General features: G+C 35.2%; 1 protein-coding gene and 1 long non-coding RNA gene across 2 annotated transcripts in view; one reads left to right on the top strand and one right to left on the bottom strand.

Annotated features, from left to right (window-relative positions):
* BRINP3 (BMP/retinoic acid inducible neural specific 3) overlaps positions 1 to 18,274 on the top strand; it is a 553,553-nt gene that overhangs the window by 324,590 nt on the left and 210,689 nt on the right. The gene's annotated exons all lie outside the window — the stretch shown is intronic.
* Positions 1 to 18,274, bottom strand: part of LOC143680773 (uncharacterized) — a 79,776-nt gene that overhangs the window by 6,022 nt on the left and 55,480 nt on the right. The window contains exon 2 of the long non-coding RNA XR_013174172.1: positions 30 to 90. This is a non-coding gene — a long non-coding RNA (uncharacterized LOC143680773). The remainder of the gene's footprint in view (positions 1 to 29; positions 91 to 18,274) is intronic.

Below are 18,274 nucleotides of genomic sequence, written 5' to 3'. Positions count from 1 at the left end.
AGAATTTGTTGCTGGTAGACACATCTTACCAGAAATCTCAAGGGAAGATCTTCAAGCTGAAAGCAAGTGATCCCAGACGGTACATCAGATCTGCATAGAAAAACAGATCACTGGTAAGGATAATTGTGCAATTGAAAAAGACAACAGAAGTGTCTATTTTCCTTCACGGCTCTTATTTTAAAGACAATTATACAAAATAATATATGCATAATGTGTTATTAGGCCTATAATATTTAGAATTATAATATTTGTGTAATATTTTTGCCAATATCAGCACAGAGAAGATAGATGGAAACCAAAATGTATGGACTAAGGAATTGACTTCAAATGATAAAGTAATAATTATAACAAGGATTGTTGGATTTGTAACATTAATAGATATAATATGCATACCAATATTACAAAAAAAGTAGAGAAAGGGAATAGAGCCTTATGAGATAGCATTTCTATTTGTCATCAGATTTAATCTGGTTTAAATCAGAAGTTGATTTGTGCATGCTGAATAATCACAAGGCCATCACTAAAAATAATTCAAAATCAATATTATAGAGAAAAATCTAGTAATTAAGGTACTACTTGAGAAAATAGTCACTTTATGCCAAAAAAAAAAAAAAAACAGGAAAGAAAGATTAGAGTAGCATAACATAATAAGACATATGGAAACAAAAACTAAAATACCAGATGTAAGTCCAATGTACCAGTAATAGTATTAATTGTGAATGTATTAATCCGTAAAAAGAGAAAGGTTGCAAGATTGGTCAAAAAACATGATCTGATTATATGCTATTTGTAGATATATATATAAAATTCAAAGATACAAATAGATTGAAAGTAAAAATATGAAAAAATTGTATTGGGCAAACAACATCCCTAAGAAAGCTGGAAAGATTGTCCTAAAATCAGAAAAACTATGTTTTAAGTCCAAATTATTACTTAAGTTAAAGACATTCATTTTAAATGATAAAATGATTCATCTATCACAGTTATAAGCTTTTAAATATTTTAATAGAAGATCAACAAAAAAAGAAAATAATTGAAAGCATTATAAAACAACTTGACTTATCAGAGATCAATATATCTCAAAACAACAGAATATACAATATTCTCAAGTTCATGTAGAACATGATAGACCATATGCTTGAGCATAAAACATACATCAATACATTTGAAAGATTGTCAATAATACCCAAAGTTTCTTCAACTACATGGAATGAAATTAGAAAGTGATATCAGGTAAACAATGGAAAAAACAAAAATACGTAATAATTAATAACCATTAGGTCAAAGAATAAACCAAAAGGAAAATCAGAAATTACTTTGTAATGAAAGAAACAGAGCCAACAAGAGAAAATTAATACACAGCATTTCAAATATTATAGGATGCAGCTATAGCAGTGCTAAAGGAGATTCATAAAGGTGTCCCATGCAACCAGGGGAATGGAACAATCCAAATTCCATAGACAGGCTGTGAAGCTGGCAGCTCCAGTGAAGGGTCTGATGAAATCCATGGGAGAGGTTTGCTGGCTGAAGACATAGAGAAAAAGTTTCTCTTCTTCCTTAAACGTCTTCAACTGATTGAACTATCTCCTTGGTAGAAGGCACGTCTTAGTTGATTACAGTTGTAATCAGCCACAGATGCAGTCAGCTGATTGATAATTTAATGCACCAGCCTTCTGATTTATCAGCCAGCCATGTAATATCCTTGCAGCAATGGTCAGGCCAGTGCTTGCTTGACCGGAAAACTGGGCATCATCTCTTGACCCAGTTGACACCAGAACCTAACCATTGCAGACATTCTGAGTAGACTTTTAACAAGTGAAGAGTTAAAGCAATAATTAAAAATCTACCCACAATGAGAAGTCAAATCTTAAATGATTTCACTGAATTCTGCGAAATATTAAAGAGAAATTAATACCACTTCACAGACAGTTCCAAAAAATGTAGAGTGAGGGAACACTTTCCAACTGATTCTATGAGGCCATTATTACCCCTGATGTTAAAACCAATAAAAGACATTCCAAGAAAACTATAAGTCAATATTTAAAATGAATATGGATGCAAAACTTCAACAAAATTCTAAACTGAATCCAGCAATATATAAAAAGAATTATGCACCATGACTCACTTAGTTTATCAGAGCTGTTATAACAAATAGCACACACTGGTTGGAATAATAATTTATCGTCTCACTGTTTTGGAAACTAAAATCCAAAATCAAGTTATCCATAGGCCATCCAAAGTTTGTTAGTATGCTTGTGGTTGCTCAGTTGCTCCCTGTATCACATGGGTGATCTGTTTCCTTCCTCTTCCTTTGGTTTCTACCACTCCTTTTCAGTCGCTTGTGTCTTTTTCTATAGTTCCTTTCCTCATAAGGACCCCAGTCATACGGGATTAGTGTCCATCTTGTTTCAATTTGACTTAATCTAAGGATTTTTGAAGTTCATTTTTTAGATGAAGCTTCACTCACAGGACTAGGGTTAGGACTTGAACATATTGTTGTAGGGGACTTGATAAAATATACCGCAAATACCAATAATTTTAGGATTGTTCAACATCCAAAAATTAATTCATGCAATACATCATAAATATAATAAAAAACTTACATGATCATATCAAAAGAAAAATAGAAAGCATTTGACAAAATCTAATACCCTTTCATGAGAAGAATACTCAGCAAGCTAAAAAATATCCAGTCCATTAAAGAGCATCTATATGAAACACACGGTTATCACATTTGATGGTGAAAAACTGGATGATTTCCTTCTGGTATCAGGAGAAAGGCAAGGACGTCTGAACTCTCCACTTTTATTCTGCATTGTATTGGAGGGTCTAGCTAGGGCAGTTAGTCTAGAAAAAGAAATACAAGGCTTTTCACAAATTGCAAGATCTTGTATATAGAGGATTCCAAGAACTCCATTAATGAACTATTAGAATTAATAAACGAATCCAGAAAGGTTATAAGATACAAGATATCTATGCAAAAATTAATTGTATTTTTATACACTTGCATTAAACACTCAGAAAAAAAAACTTAAGCAAACAATTCCATTCATAACAGAATCAAAAAGAGTAAAATGCATAGGAATAAATAGACAAAGGTAGTACAAAAGTAGTGAAAACTACAAAACATTATTGAAATTAAGAAGAACTAAATAATTGGAAAAATATCCCATGTTCATGGTTTGAAAGTCCTAACGTTGTTTGAAAGACAATACTTCCCAAACTGATCTACAGGTTCAGTGTAACACCCAACAGAACCTTAGCTTATTATGATTTTTTATTTTGGTAGAATTTGGTAAGATGAGTCTAAGATTCACATGAAATTGCAATTGACACAGAATTTCAACACAAATCTTGAAATAGTAAAGCAAAGTAGACAACTCACTTCCTGATTTCAAAACTTACTACAATGAAACAAGATCTATAGGCTAATGGAATAAATTGAGTCCAGTTGATATCAATTCACCAAAAATAATCAGCTGATTTTTGACAATAGTGCCAAGTCCAACAATGAGGAAAATAGCCTTGTTAACAGTTTGTTTGAAAACTGGATAGCTATATACACACCATATACAAAAATTTTACTTGCAGTGGATGAAAGATCTATATGTAAGTGCTAAAACCAAAACATTCTTAGAAAAAAACATAGGGGTGATTTTTAAATGCCTTGGAATTAGGAAAAAACTTTTATATATGGAATCTAAAGCATGAGCCCCCAAAGAAAAATTAGATGATTTAGACTTTATCAAAAGTAAAAGCTTTTGAGCTCCAAAGGACACCATTAAGAAAGTGAAAAGACAATGAGCAAAATGGAAAAACATTACAAATTGTATATCTGATAAGGAATTTGTATCCAGAATATATAGATATATATTTGTGTATATATATATTGTGTATATATATATATATACACACAAAACTCTTACAATTCAATAAAAACAAAGACATAAATTATCAAATTTTAAAAACGAGCAAAGGATCTGAATATGCAGTTTTCCAAGGAAGGGCGAATAAGTAAATGAATAATATTTAACATTATTAGTCAAGAGGGAAATCCTTATCAAAACTGTAATGTGATATATTTCATAGCCATTAGGATCAACATTATCTAAATCAACAACTCAGATAATAACAAGTGTGGACAAAGATGTGGTGAAATTTGAATACTTACACACTGCTTGTGGGAAAGAGCAATAATGTAAACACTTTGGAAAACAGTCTTGCGATTTCTCAAATGATTAAACATAGATGTCCTATATGACCCAGCAATTCTGTGCCTAGTTACATAGGTAAGTAAGTAAAAATGGAAACATATCCACACAGAAAAAGCTTGTAAATGAAAGTTTTTGGCAGTAGTCATAGTAGCCCAAAAGTGGAAACAAATTAAATGTCCATCAACTTATGAATGGATAAACACGTTATCGCATAACCATACAATGGAATATTATTCAGTTAAAAAGTAATGATGTGTTATACATGTGACAGCATGGATGAAAATTGAGGACATTATATTGTGTGAAATAAGCCAGACACCAGACACAAAAAGGACACATATTGTATGATCTCACTGATGTGATAGAATTAGAATAAGCAAACTCATAGAGTCAGAATGCGGATGACATTGATGAACCTTGAAACAGTATGTTGTGAAAGAAGCTAGTCAAAAGTCCAGTTAGTTAGCAGTTTTAGTATTCTCTTTATTCTAGTTTTAAATACACAATATGAAATGCATGTTTGTGCACCCATCTGTGCTTGTTTGAACCTGTTGTATGCCTCAGAAAAGCCATGTCCTTTAATCCTCATTCAGTACTGCTGGGTGGGGGCTTTATGATTATCTATGGAGATGTGACCCACCCAATTGTGGATGGCAATTTTTGATTCAGTGGTTTCCATGGAGATGTGTCTCTTCCCATACAAGGTGGGGTTTGCTTACTAGAGCCCTTTAAGAGGAAACCATTTTTGAAAACTCTTTAGAGCCCATGCAGCCTCCTTTGGAGATAAAGAAGGGGAATGGCTCCGGGGGAGCTTCATGAAACAAGAAGCCTGGAGAGAGGAAGCCAGCAGATGTCTACCACGTGCACCATGTGCCCTTGCTGTTGAGAGAGAAACCCTGAACATCTGTGGCCTTCTTGAACCAAGTCATCCATCCCTGGATACTTTAGATTGGATGTTTCTATAGCCTTGCTTTAATTTGGAAATTTTCACAGCCTTGGATCATGTAAACTTGCAACTTAATATATTCCGCTTTTTAAAAGCTGTTCCGTTTCTGGTAGGTCACATTCTCCTAGCTTGTAAACTAGAACACCAACCATATTTGAGTATATCTATTAATCTGTCCATCGTCTATCTACCGTCTATCAATCAATCAATCTATCTATCCATAACTATCTATGCCATATTTTCTTCTGACTTCCATTGTTGCCAATGAATAGTTAGCCCGAATTTTTGTGATTTTCTCTTGAATATAATGCTTTGCTGTCTTTGGCTGTTTGTAAGATTTTGTTCTTTATTTTGGTGTTCAGAACATTGATTTTAATATGTTTGTGTGTGTTTTTGTTTGTTCTCTTATTTATCCTGTTTGACGTTTTCTGAGCTTTTCAGGTCTGGGGATTGATATAACTCATTAATTTTGAAATGTAATTTCTTGACCAATTTCTCATCAAATACTTCCTCTGTATTATTTCTTTAACTCTGGGACTGTGATTATATCTTAGACTGTTTAATATTGCTTTAAAAATCACATACTATCTGCTTCAGGTTGTCATTGTTTTTCCCTCTGTATTTTAATTTGGTTAATTTCCTATGACCTGCCTGAAGTTCTTTCATTTTTTCCTTTATTTGCCAAGTCTGATATAAATAAAATCAAATAAATTCTCCATTTCTTTTATGTTTTTCATAAGTACTCTTATACTTGCTTTTTTATTAACATTTTTAGTTGTGAAATATGACATATATACAAAAAATAAATTACCATGTACATTTTAACAAGTATAGAACAGATTTTAAAATTTGATGTGGGTTATAGTTCCATGATTTTCTGTTTTTTCTTATAGCTTCTCCAAGACACTGGAGACCAACAGAAATGTCCATATGATTCAGCAGTCATTCTCATTTGTTAAAAATCCTATCTTATCTGTTTTACTCCTCCTTCCCTTTAAATAATATATATACATAAAAGCAATAAATTTCAGAGTACTTTCAACAATTAACTGTACAACAGATTTCAAAGTTTGGTATGGATTTAAATTCCACACTTTTAGGTTACTTTTAGCTGCTCTAAGGTATTGGAGGCTAAAAGAAATGTCAGTATGATGATTCAGCAATTATATTCATTTGTTAAACCCAACCTTCTCTATATTACCCCACCATCACCTTTGATCTTTCTCCCATTCTTTAGGGGTATTTGGGCTATTTCAACTTTACATGTTGGAAGGAGCTGTCATTAATATGGAATAGGGGGATGGAACTAGTTGATGTTCTGGAAAGTCTGGCTTCTCTGCATTTCAGGACTTATCTGGTCCAGGGACCCTATCTGGAGGTTATAGGTTTTGGAAAGTTACTCTAGTACATGGAACCTTTGTAAAATATTATATAATGTCCTAGGTGTACTTTAGAATTAGCAGGAGTGATTTTAGTTGTTGTTTGGCAAGTTATGATAGGTAGAAATGTCTAACTGAAACATGAATAACAGTGACCTCTGCCATATCCTCATGACTCTATTTTAACTTATTTGTTACACATTTCCCCTTTTCTGTCAGGATGGCATTATTGATCCCATGGTGCCAGGGCCAGGCTCATCCCTAGTAGTCATCCCCCATGCCACCAGGGAGAAATTAATTCCTGGATGTCATGTCCCACATAGGAGGGAGGGCAATGGTTTCTCTTGCAGATTTGGGCTTAGAGTGAGACATAGAGACCACATCTGAGCAACAAAAGAGGTCTTCTGGAAGTGATTCTTAGGCATGCTTCTCTCCTACATATGTAAGCTAATCTTCTCTCCTACATACATAAGCTTCACAACAGCAAGCCTCAAGATCAAGGGCTGGCTTATTTATTTGGGTGTCCCTAATGTTTGGTACAGTACCTGGGGTTTCCTCAGTGATAATATTTAATAGTTCCATAATTTTCTCCCATCCCTCAAGGGAATTTGCCAATACTTTTTTGATTATCTGCTTAATGTACTCTGGAAAGTATCCAGGCTTTATATTAAGCTGCACAGGATTAAAGTCCTTCATTCTTATTCTAGGCTTCCTGTGTTTGGATTGTTTAAATGATCTATCCAGACAGACTGAGTTAGATTACATGCTATAGAAAATTTAGGTTCTGGACATAATAAAACTTTCTTTGTTCTCAAAGAGTAGGTGAAGTTCTAAAACACAGGAAATATCTTCCTTACCCATGTATGCTGAATTACCTTAATCCTGAACCAACTGGCTTCATTCTTATCTCTAAATACCAGGTCATGCGTATACAAAACAGCCCCTCAAAATAAAGAAATAACAATTACCACTCCTGACTAAATGTGACTGTTATAAGAGCTTACAATATGGGTCCCAGTTTTCTTATAAGTATTTTCTAAATAATGCACTATTTGCTCTTTTGTTTCTGTGTTATTTTGCCTCACCAAATGTCCCACAGATTCATTCACATTGTTGCATGCTTCCCTACTTCATTCCATTTGGTAGCAGCACCGTGTTTGATTATATGTTTATACCATCATTCACCAGTTTACTCAGTCATAGATCCTTCAGCCACCTCCATCTACTGGGCCTAATGTATAATGTCCAAAGTCAATAGTCCATCAGCACTCTCAATTTTAGATAATTTCACCATTCCCAAGAGAAAGATAACCAATAAACACACCCTCACCAAATAGAAAATCCAACCCCCCCCGACTCTTGTCCTTCCCCCCATTATGTACCCCTGGTATTGCTGCAGTGCTGTTGATATTTTCCTGTTAAACATAGCACATAGCATGCAATAAAATTTCCCTCCATATTGCAAAATTATACACTCTTTGTTCAAAATTTATACCTTTGCAGTTGTTTATACAAAAACTTTAAAAATATTTGTATTGCTAATTGGTGTGACAAATTAGTCTACATACCCTCTCTCAATCATGTTTACCTTCAATATGGTAATATTACTTATAGACCCATTAGTGAATCACCTTCACATTTATCTATTCCTTTATAAGTAAGTTCAGCCTCATTAGCAAACTGTTCACCAATCTCAAGTTTCTGTTTATCTCTAGGTGCCCTATATTCTGTTTTATAAGGCTCCAATTTTACCTTTACCATGGTCATAAAAGTGAAATCATACAATATATATCCTTTTGTTTCTGGCTTATTTCACTCAGCATTATGTCCTGAAGGCTCATCCATCTTGTCATGTGCTTTGGGATATCATTTCATCTTATTGCTGCATAATATTCCATCATATGTATATATTACATTTTATTGATCCACCCATCTATTAGTGTACACTTGGATTGTTTCCATCTTTTGGCAATTGTGAATAATGCTGCTACAAATATCAGTGTGCAAATGTCTTTTTATGTCCTTGCTTTCAGCTTTTCTGGATATTTTCTGAGAAGAGGTACTACTGGGTCATAAAGCAACTTGATATTTAGTTTTGTGAGAAACTGACAGACTGTCTTCCATAGTAGCTGTACCATTATACATTCCCACTAGCAATGCATAGATGTCCCAATTTCTCCACGTCCTCTCTAACATTTGTAGTTTCCTGCTTGTTTCATAGTAGTCATTTTTGTAGGTGTGAGGTGGTATCTCATTGTAGCTTTGATCTACATTTTCCTTATACCTAATGAAAATGAGCATCTCTTCATGTACTTTTTAGCTGTCTGTATTTGCTCTTCAGGAGAATGTCTGTTCATAATTTTAGCCCACTTTAAAATTGGGTTGCATGTTCTTTTGTTGTTGAGTTGTATGATTTATTTATGTATATAGGATATCAAACCTTCATCTGATGTGTGATTTCCAAATATCTTCTCCCATTGAGTTGGCTGACTCTTCATCTTTTTGTAAAAGATTTTTCAGGTGCAAAAGCACTTGATTTTGAGGAATTTCCATTTATTTCTTTTTGTTGTTGTTGTTGCTTTTTCTTTGGGTTAAAGTTTAGGCAGTTACCTCCTATTACTAGGTCTTGAAGAGGTTTCCCTACATTTTCTTCAGGACCTTTATGGTACTGTTTCTTATATTTAGGAGTTTAATCCAATTTGAGTTCGTTTTTGTATAGAGTATAAGGTAAGGGTCATCTTTCATTCTTGTAGCTATTGATATCCAGCTTTCCCTTGCCCATTTATTGAAAAAACTAATTTGTCCCAGTGATTTGGGGACCTTCTTGAAGATCAGTTTACCGTAGATTTGGTCAGTGCTTCTATTTTTGTGCCAGCACTATGCCGTTTTGACCACTGTCGCTTTATAAGAAGTTCTAAAATAAGGGAATGTTAATTCTCCCACTTCATTCTTCTTTTTTAGTATGCTTTTAGCTATTCAAGGTCTCTTTACTTTCCAGATTAATTTGGTAACTAGCTTTTCTGAGGCTTCAAAGTACATTGTTGGGATTTTAAATGGTACTTTATTGAATCTGTCGATCAATTTGGGTAGAAGTGACATATTAACCATTCTACCCATGAGCATGGAATGTTTTCCCACGTATTAGGTCTTTTTTTATTTCTTTTAACAATGTTATGTAGCACCTTGTGTACAAATCCTTAACATTCCTAATTAAGTTCATTCCTAGGTACATGATTATTTTATTTGCTATTTTGAATGGAATTTTTTACTTGACTCCTTGTTTAAGTGACTGCTTGTGTATAGAAGCATTACCGATTTTGCACATCAGTTTTTTAACCTGCCACCCTGTTGAATTTGTGTATTAGCTAAAGTAACTTTGTTGTAGATTTTTCATCGACATTAATTTCAGGATTTTCCAAGTATAGTATCCTGTCACCTGTTAATAATGAAAGTTTCACTTTTTCCTTTCCAATTTGGATGCCTTTTATTTCTTTTTCCTGTCTGATTGCTCTTGCTAGAACTTCTAGTGAAATGTGAATAATAGTGTGACATAGGGCATCCTTGTCTTGTTCCTGATATTAGGGGTAAAGCTTTCAGCCTCTCACCATTAAGTACGATTCTGTTTATAGGTTTTTCATATATGCCTTTTATCAGGTTGAGGAAGTTACCTTAAATTCCTACCTTTTGAAGTACTTTTATCAAAAAAGGATGTTGATTTTAGTTGAACGGTTTTACAGCATCAATCAAGATGATCATATGATTTTTCCTTTTCAATTAATTAATGCACTGTATTACTTTAACTGATCTCTTTTTTGTGGGTTAAACCATCCTTGCATTCCTGTTACACATCCCACTTGGCCATGGTGTATAATTCTTTTAATGTGCTGTTGGATTTGATTTGCTAATATTTTGAGAATTTTTGCATATATGTTCATTAGGGAGATTGGCCTGTAGTTTTCCTTTCTTGTAGCATCTTCACCCAGTTTTAGTATTAAAGTGATGTTAGCTTCTTAAAATGAATTTGGTTGTGGTTCTTTTTCCTCCATTTTTGAGCAGGATTTGGTGTTAGTTCATTTGGTGTATTTGATAAAATTCCCCTGTGAAGTCATCTTCTTTGTTGGAAGATTTTTGATGACTGATTGAGTCTCTTAATTGTGATTGGTTCGTTAAGATCTTCTATTTCTTCTTTAGTCAGTGTAGTTTGTGTGTTCCCAGGAACTATCTAAGTTGACTAGTTTGGTGATGCATAATTGCTAATAGTATCCTCTTATTATTATTATTTTTTATTTCTTTCAGATCTGTGGGAATGACCCCCCTTTCATTGCTGATTTTGTCTATTTGTGTACTCTCTCTTTTTGCTTTTTCAGCTTTGCTAGTGATCCATCAATTTTACTGATTTTCTGGAAGGACCAACTTTTGGTTTTATTGATTAATTCTGTTGTTCTTTTGTTCTCTCATTCATTTAACTGCTTTAATCCTTGTTACTTCTCTTCTTCTGTTTTCTTTGGGTTTAGTTTACTGTTTTTTCTAAAGTTCCTCCAGGTGAGCAGTTAAATCCTGAATTTTTGTTCCTTCCTCTTTTTTAATACAGGCATTTAAGGCAATATATTTCCCTCTCAGAACATTCTTTGCTGCTTCCCATAATTTTGATATGTTGTGTTCTTATTTTCATTCATCTCCAGATAGTTATTGATTTCTCTGGCAATTTCTTCCTTGGCCCACTCTTTGTTTAAGAGTGTGTTGACTCCATATATGTGTGAAAGTTCTTGTTCTTTGGTGGTTATTGATTTCCAGCTTCACTCCATTGTGTTCAGAGAAAGTACTTTGAATAATGCAATGATTTTAAATTTATAAAGACCTGTTTTGTGCCCCAGAATATGATTCATCCTGAAGAATGTTCCATGAGCACTAAAGAAGAATGAATATCCTGCTGTTTTTGGTGTATAATGGCCTATTTATGTCTCTTAGGTCTAATTCATTTATCAAATTGATTACGTTCTTTATTTTCATGTTGATCCTCTATTTGATTGTTCTATCTGTAGACGAAAGTGATGTATTGAAGGCTCCTACTATTATTATTGAAATGTCTATTTCTCCCTTCAGTTTTGTGAACATTTGTCTCATGTACTTTGGAGCTCCTTGATTGGGAGATAGAGATTTATGATTGTTATTTCTTCTTGGTTAATTATCCCTTTTACTAATATGTAGTGTCCTTCTTTGTCTCTTATGATGTCTTTATATTTAAAATCTATTTTGTCTGATAGGAATATAGCTTTTCCTGCTTTCTTTTGGATACAGTTTACATGGAACATCTGTTTCCATCCTTTCACTTTCAATCTATATCCTTGTGTCTAACATGAGTTTTTTGTAAGCAATATATAGCTGTATTATATTTTTAATCCATTCTGTCAATCTGTATCTTTTATCTGGTAAGTTTATCCATTAATATTCAAAGGAAAAGCATTTCTTTCATCCACTGTCTTATCCTTTTGATTTTATTTGTCAGATCTATATGTTCCTTTCCTTCTTTTTTTCTTTTTAACCTTTAGGTTATCCTAACTGATAGTTTTCAATTCTGCATCCTCCTCCAGAGCCCCCTCTTCCATTTTTTTTTTTTTTTCAGCTGGCAGAACTCCCTTTAGTATTTCTTGTAGAGCTGGTCTCTTGTTGACATATTCTCTCAGCCTCTGTTTGTCTGAGAAATTTTAATCTCTCCATCCATTTTTTGTTTGTTTGTTTGTTTTGCATGGGCAGACACCAGAAACTAAACCTGAGTTTCCGGTATGGCAGGTGAGGACTCTGCCTGCTAAGCCACCATGACCTGTCCTCTCCCTCAGTTTTGAAGAACAATTTGGCTGGGCACAGAATTCTTGGCTGGAAGTCTTTCTCTTACAGGATCTTAAATATATCACCACAACCTTCTTACCTACATAGTGCCAGTTCAGTAGTCCATATTTATTCTTATGTGGCTTCCCTTGTATGTAGTAGATTGATTTTCTCTTGTCACTTTTAGAACGTTCTTCTTCTTTTCAATATTTGACAGTGATTAGTATGTGTCCTGGTGTAGGCCTATTTGGATTTATTCTATTTGGAGTTCATTGGGCTCCTTTGATTTACATATTTATGCCTTTTATGAAGGTTGGGAAGTTTTCCTCTATTATATCCTCCACTAATCTTCCCAACCCTTTACTCTTCTTTTCTCCTTCTGGGACACCTACAATTCTTATATTTGTGGGCTTTGTTTTATTCATCATTTCCCTGAGATTCAATTCAAGTTTTTCCATCTTTTTGTCTCCTCTGATGTTTTTATTTGGTCATTAGCCTGGACTGTATCTGTCTGCATCTTTATATGGTTAGTGATCTGTTGTCCTTTTTGCCATATAAATATCTTGATAGGATTACTTTGGGTATTGATTTCCTTCAGTAGGGGTCCAGGGTGCCTGGATTTGGATGTGTGAATGTGTAGGGGGGTAAGACACAGGTGGCAGAGTTTGCCAGATGTGTCAGGTAGGTGAAGATGGGGGGGGCCCTCAGCATGTACAGGGGTGGGGTTGGATAAGGATGCCCATTTGTGCAGGGTAGAAGCTATGTGGCACAGATCTGCACAAGAGCACTTGCCAGGTATAGGAGAAGGGTATTTTTGCCGTGGGGTGGGGCAAGGGTTGTATGTGTGTGGGGCAGAGAGCTGGAGTGCAGAGGTCAAGGGGTCTGAGCATGGATACCTGGATGCCTGGCAGGGAGGATGTGACTTTGCAGGTGTGTGGATTTGGCAGGCAGTGCCCTAGTGTGTCTGGGTCTGGGCGGCAGGGCCCTTGTATGCACCTGTGCAGAGCTCAGGAGCAGTGATGTGGGATTGTGCCTACATGGGCTGGGGCTGGGTGTGGCCCGCATGTGCAGGTCAACACATACCCAGAGCTGAGGGGGGTAGCGGGAGTGAGCACTTGCACTTGCCTGCACCTGGTGTGCCAGATGCTAAAGTGCATTTGCGCAGAGCTCAGGAGGGGCTGGTCAGGGTTGAGCGACAGTAGGCGCTGGGTGCAGATGCGACCCTGGCATGAAGGTGAGCACCTGCAGTCCAAATGCACAGGTGAACACCTGCAAGGAGCAGGGAGGGAGATGGGGATCAAGGGGATTGCCACAGGTAGTGGGTCTCAGGCAGGGTGAGACCAGACTGTGCGCTTGTGCGGGAGAGGTAGGTCGGGCTGCGACAGACCAATGTGCATCCCTGGGGCAGGGATGTTTGAGGGTGGGGTCGGGCTGGGATGCTTAGAGTGCGGTGATGGTGGTGGGGGGTCGAGTGACAAGGTTTCAGGTGTGTGGGATTTGGGGTGAGTCGCGGGTCACAGGGCTGTGTGCCTGGGGTAGCGCCTTCAAGAAAGGGGTTTGGACTACTTCCTTGCCCCAGCTCCCTGTGCACACACTCCTTATGCTTCCAGACTTCCTTCTGGAAATGGGCTTACATTTGCTTTTCATAATAGCTTGTTTGATGAAAATTTTCAATTGTTTGTGTGTATTTTCCAGATTTTCTACTAGAGGTATTAACATAGCCATTATTGTTATTTAAAATTCCAGCCTGATAATTATAAACTCTAGATCATGGTTTGGTCTCCTTCTATTGAATTATTTCCTGTCTTTATGGTCTGTTATTTTTATGCCTTTTCACCTTTTATTTTCATTGATTATATGCCAAATATAGCAAATAAAAATAAGAGACTAAAGTAAATAATATTTACTCATAAAATGAGTATACTCATTCCTCTAAATGTGTGACTAAGTCCTTATATGGAGTTATGCTAGAATTGTGCTTTCTTACAACTTTCACTTGTTTAATTTTCTTCTAGCCTTAAATATTTTGAAACTCAGGTATGTACTGTCCTATTAGCTGGGCTTAGGATCTTGCTGAATGAGATTCAGGAAACTATATTTGTAACAATGCAACTGCCAGCTTTCTGAATGATGGGAAACCTCTTTCTTCTTTATTGTCTGATTACCAATCTTCCAGGGCCCTGGGAAATTATTTTGTATTTCCAGTCTTCTCAAGTTTCTGCACCTTGGAAGATTTCTCTTCACCCTAATGTGTTATCCCCTGCATTTAAAAGCACAAATGGCTTGCACTCCCTGAAACTCTGTAATGCCTCAGAGGTATCTTTTTAAGGTCTCCTTTCCTTTTTATCCTGTTCTTGGTTAAAACCAAAAGTAACTTGAGGGCTTTCTCCCAATTCTCTTGCCGTGCCCAAGCCTTAGGACAGGCTTGTATTTTGGGAAGGGCCGTGTACTGCAGCTAGTATTTCCCTCAGCTCTGCTGCCTTTCCCCTGGCCATTCATTTACTATTCCCCTGTACTCGGTGAAGGCTCATGGGAACAAATTATTAGGTGTGTATATACACAATTCAGAGCTTCTCGGTATTTTAATCTATCATCCTGGGCCAAAAACAACCATTAAATGTTCTTTGAAGTTTGGAAGGTTTCACTTTATTTTATGAAAGGCAGATTTATCCTCCTCCTGCCTCTCTGACAGGTATGAAAGCAGCTTTGTATTCCTTTTCTGCCAAGAAATCTTCAACATTTTCTGGATTTATGTTGCATTCTGTATTCTCTTATAGTTAAAGAAAAACAAAACTTTGACTTTTAGCTTATGTCAATTATTTTTATTAGGATGAGAGTAGTAATCTCTTGTGTATCTTAACTAGAATTGCAATTCTTTATTTTCAGGTTCTGATATTCCATTCCTATTTCCCTATAGCTCATGAAAACTCTAACACTTGTTCAAAACACTTATATTACACTATCTTCTTTTCCAAGACAAGGTCATAAAGTTTTCCTGGAGAAATAGAGACACTTAAGATGTTTATATTCTCCCCTACATGTCTAATGTTATCTGCTATTGGAGTACATGGGTTCCAATATCATAATCCCCGCTGCTTCCCTTAAAGATTTCAGAACTAATTAAGAAGTACTTCTAGGAATTACAGAGGTTGTCAAAATAGGAAGTCCTATTTCAAATAAAATATGGATTATAAGGCATTATGTAGAAATACAATCCTAACTTCAAAACAGTTCTCCCAGAATTAATGTCAGATAACTAGCACTCTCCCTCGGGGGCAGAGGCTATTCCCACAAACATAACACATGAAAGAACAGACAGGAATACACTTTCACTGAAACCAGGTGGTATTTTAGTAGGAGCAAAATTAAGTGTACACAGTTCCTTCCTCTCATATCAATAATCTGGGAAGTCTGTTTATCTTTGATGAAAGGCACTGAATGTGTGAGGGAGTTGGTCTAAGAGGACACCAGAGTCACCCTAGCAGAATTTCTGTTATGGAAATATTAGGCATAGGGAAATACATTTCCCCCTCCAACACCTAGGGTGCCTTCCTTAGATTGAATATGACTAATGCCTCCAGATTTTGAAAATAACTCTCTCTATATTGTGACCACTGTTTGCATAAATATTGTTATCTAAATAAACCTATTTTATTGCACTGGAATATAATTTTCTCCATGAAAAACCTTCAAATGACACCTTTAAGAACAGAATATATGGCATAAGCACTCTGCCTTCAATCAGGAAGACAAAACATCTTGTTTATTTGTTTTAAAATGCAGGTATTAGAACACTAAATTTAAACAAATCTGCCTGACAATTACCCTTTTAGAGATGGGAGGCAAAATTCAATAGCATTTTGTCAGAGGTAAGATCTTTCTACTAGAAGTCTGTATTAGTTTATTAGAAGCATTGATCTCGGACAGAGACTCTCACAAGCAATATTTTAAATCAATAAACCCTTTAACTCCATTTCTAACCACATATAAAGTAAACTTTCTATTTCTAAAAGAAAGTCAAAGCTGCAGATGTCAAGTAATACCACCAGTAAAAGATATTTCTGTTTCCTTCAGCCTCGTTTGGCTGCCCACGGGTTGTGCTAACTCTGGCTGACAGAAGCAGGTAAGCAAAAGGCAGGGAAGGTCTAAAAAATTACTGGAGGATGTATAACTTTGAGCTTCCACATTTTTCTGTCTCCTGTCTTAACTGTGTGTTGTCGTGTATGTATCTTATCAAGCATATGTACATGTTTGTGATCACACACGTATATTTTCCCATATGTGGATATGTTAGCTGGCCATATTGACTGACTATATTTATTGAAACAGCTGTCATATCCTAATTGATTCTCTGCTAGATTCCAGTTTTCCCCAACTGATCAAACCCAACCTGTTCTTCAAATTTTAAATTCCCTGAAAAATACCGAATTAAAAAATCAATGGATATATATACATTTTCCTCTCAGATTTAAAATACTCTTTGAAAATACAGCATAAAATTTAAAAAAAAACGAAGTTTTCACAAGGCTGATTCAGATATTTTGTCGATTATACAGAGTTATTATTTCATTGTTTATGCATTTTTTTAAAGGAGGAAGTGAATGCCCTTAAAAATATGCTCACATTCAAGAACCAGAGGCTAGAACTCATCTTAGATCTTCTTCCCAAGTTAATCAAATTGATCTGAAGATCTGCAAGAGACATTGTACTACCATGTGGTGTGGCAATATATAAGCTGTTGTTTAATGTTCATATTTTAAACAGCTTTATTGAGTTATAATTCACAAACCATACACTACATTCCTTAAAGTTATACAATTCAATCTTTTTTTTCCGTTTATTCCCATACATGTTCAACCATCACCACAATGAGTTTTAGAATATTTTCATCACTTGAAGAAGAAACCCCATACCCTTTAGTTATCACTCCCTTCCTCTCCTTATCTCTATTCCTAACCCTTATTAATCTACTTTGTGGCTCTGTAGAGAGCTCTATTCTAGACATCCATATAATTGTAGTCTTTTGTGACTGGCTTTTTCACTTAGTATAATTTTTTCAGGGATCATCCAAATTGTAGCATGCATCAATACTTCATTTTTTTTGACTAGATAATATTCTGTTGTGTAGATATACAATATTGTGTGTATCCATTCATGCATTGATGCATATTTGGGTGCTTCCATGTTTCGGTTATTGTAAATAATGCTGTCTGTTACATGAATGATGTAAAATAGAGTAGTAATTAAAATTAATCTTCTGCAAATAAATAAAAATGTTGGTTTTCCCTTGGAAAGGAATAATGCCTAGGAATATCCAAAGGAATCCTGGAGTGCCCTTAATGCCCTATTTCTTGATGTGGATTCTGATTACATGTTCAGTTTATAAAAATTCATATAGGTGTGCAGTGCTTTTTGAAATATGTATATTTTAATTGATAAAAAGCTAAAAATAGAGGAAATTGGATATTACCTATTAACTCCATTTAGAACACAAAAACTACTAAGTAGGACTAATACAAGAGAAGAGGGAAAAGTCAGAGAAAGATTGAAGAGGGGAAATGGATGTGAAAAGATAATCTGACCACCTTCAAAAATAACCAATTTTATAACTGATAATGAATATGAAATTATTGGGTAATGTCTATAAAAGTCTAGTGAAAAAATTATAGCTCAAGAATCAAACTTAAGAAAATATGTTTTTAGTCTTTTATTTCTTAGTACCTAAAAACAGACTCTTTCAAGACTTACCACACCTCAACATCTGGCAAGTTTCAAACTTTCATGGGTGTGAATGTGAGAGAATTTAAGATACAGATCAGAAAAAACAAAGTTCATTTTCACAAAATTTCTAGGTAATTTTAAATATAGTGCCCTACTGCAGGATGCTGAGTTCTAAAACCACTAATAGA

The sequence above is a fragment of the Tamandua tetradactyla genome, chromosome 4 (assembly GCF_023851605.1).
Source record: "Tamandua tetradactyla isolate mTamTet1 chromosome 4, mTamTet1.pri, whole genome shotgun sequence".
Taxonomy (NCBI): Eukaryota; Metazoa; Chordata; class Mammalia; order Pilosa; family Myrmecophagidae; genus Tamandua; species Tamandua tetradactyla.
The sequence above is the reverse complement of the archived record's forward strand: the minus strand, read 5'-3'. Positions and strand labels throughout refer to the sequence as shown.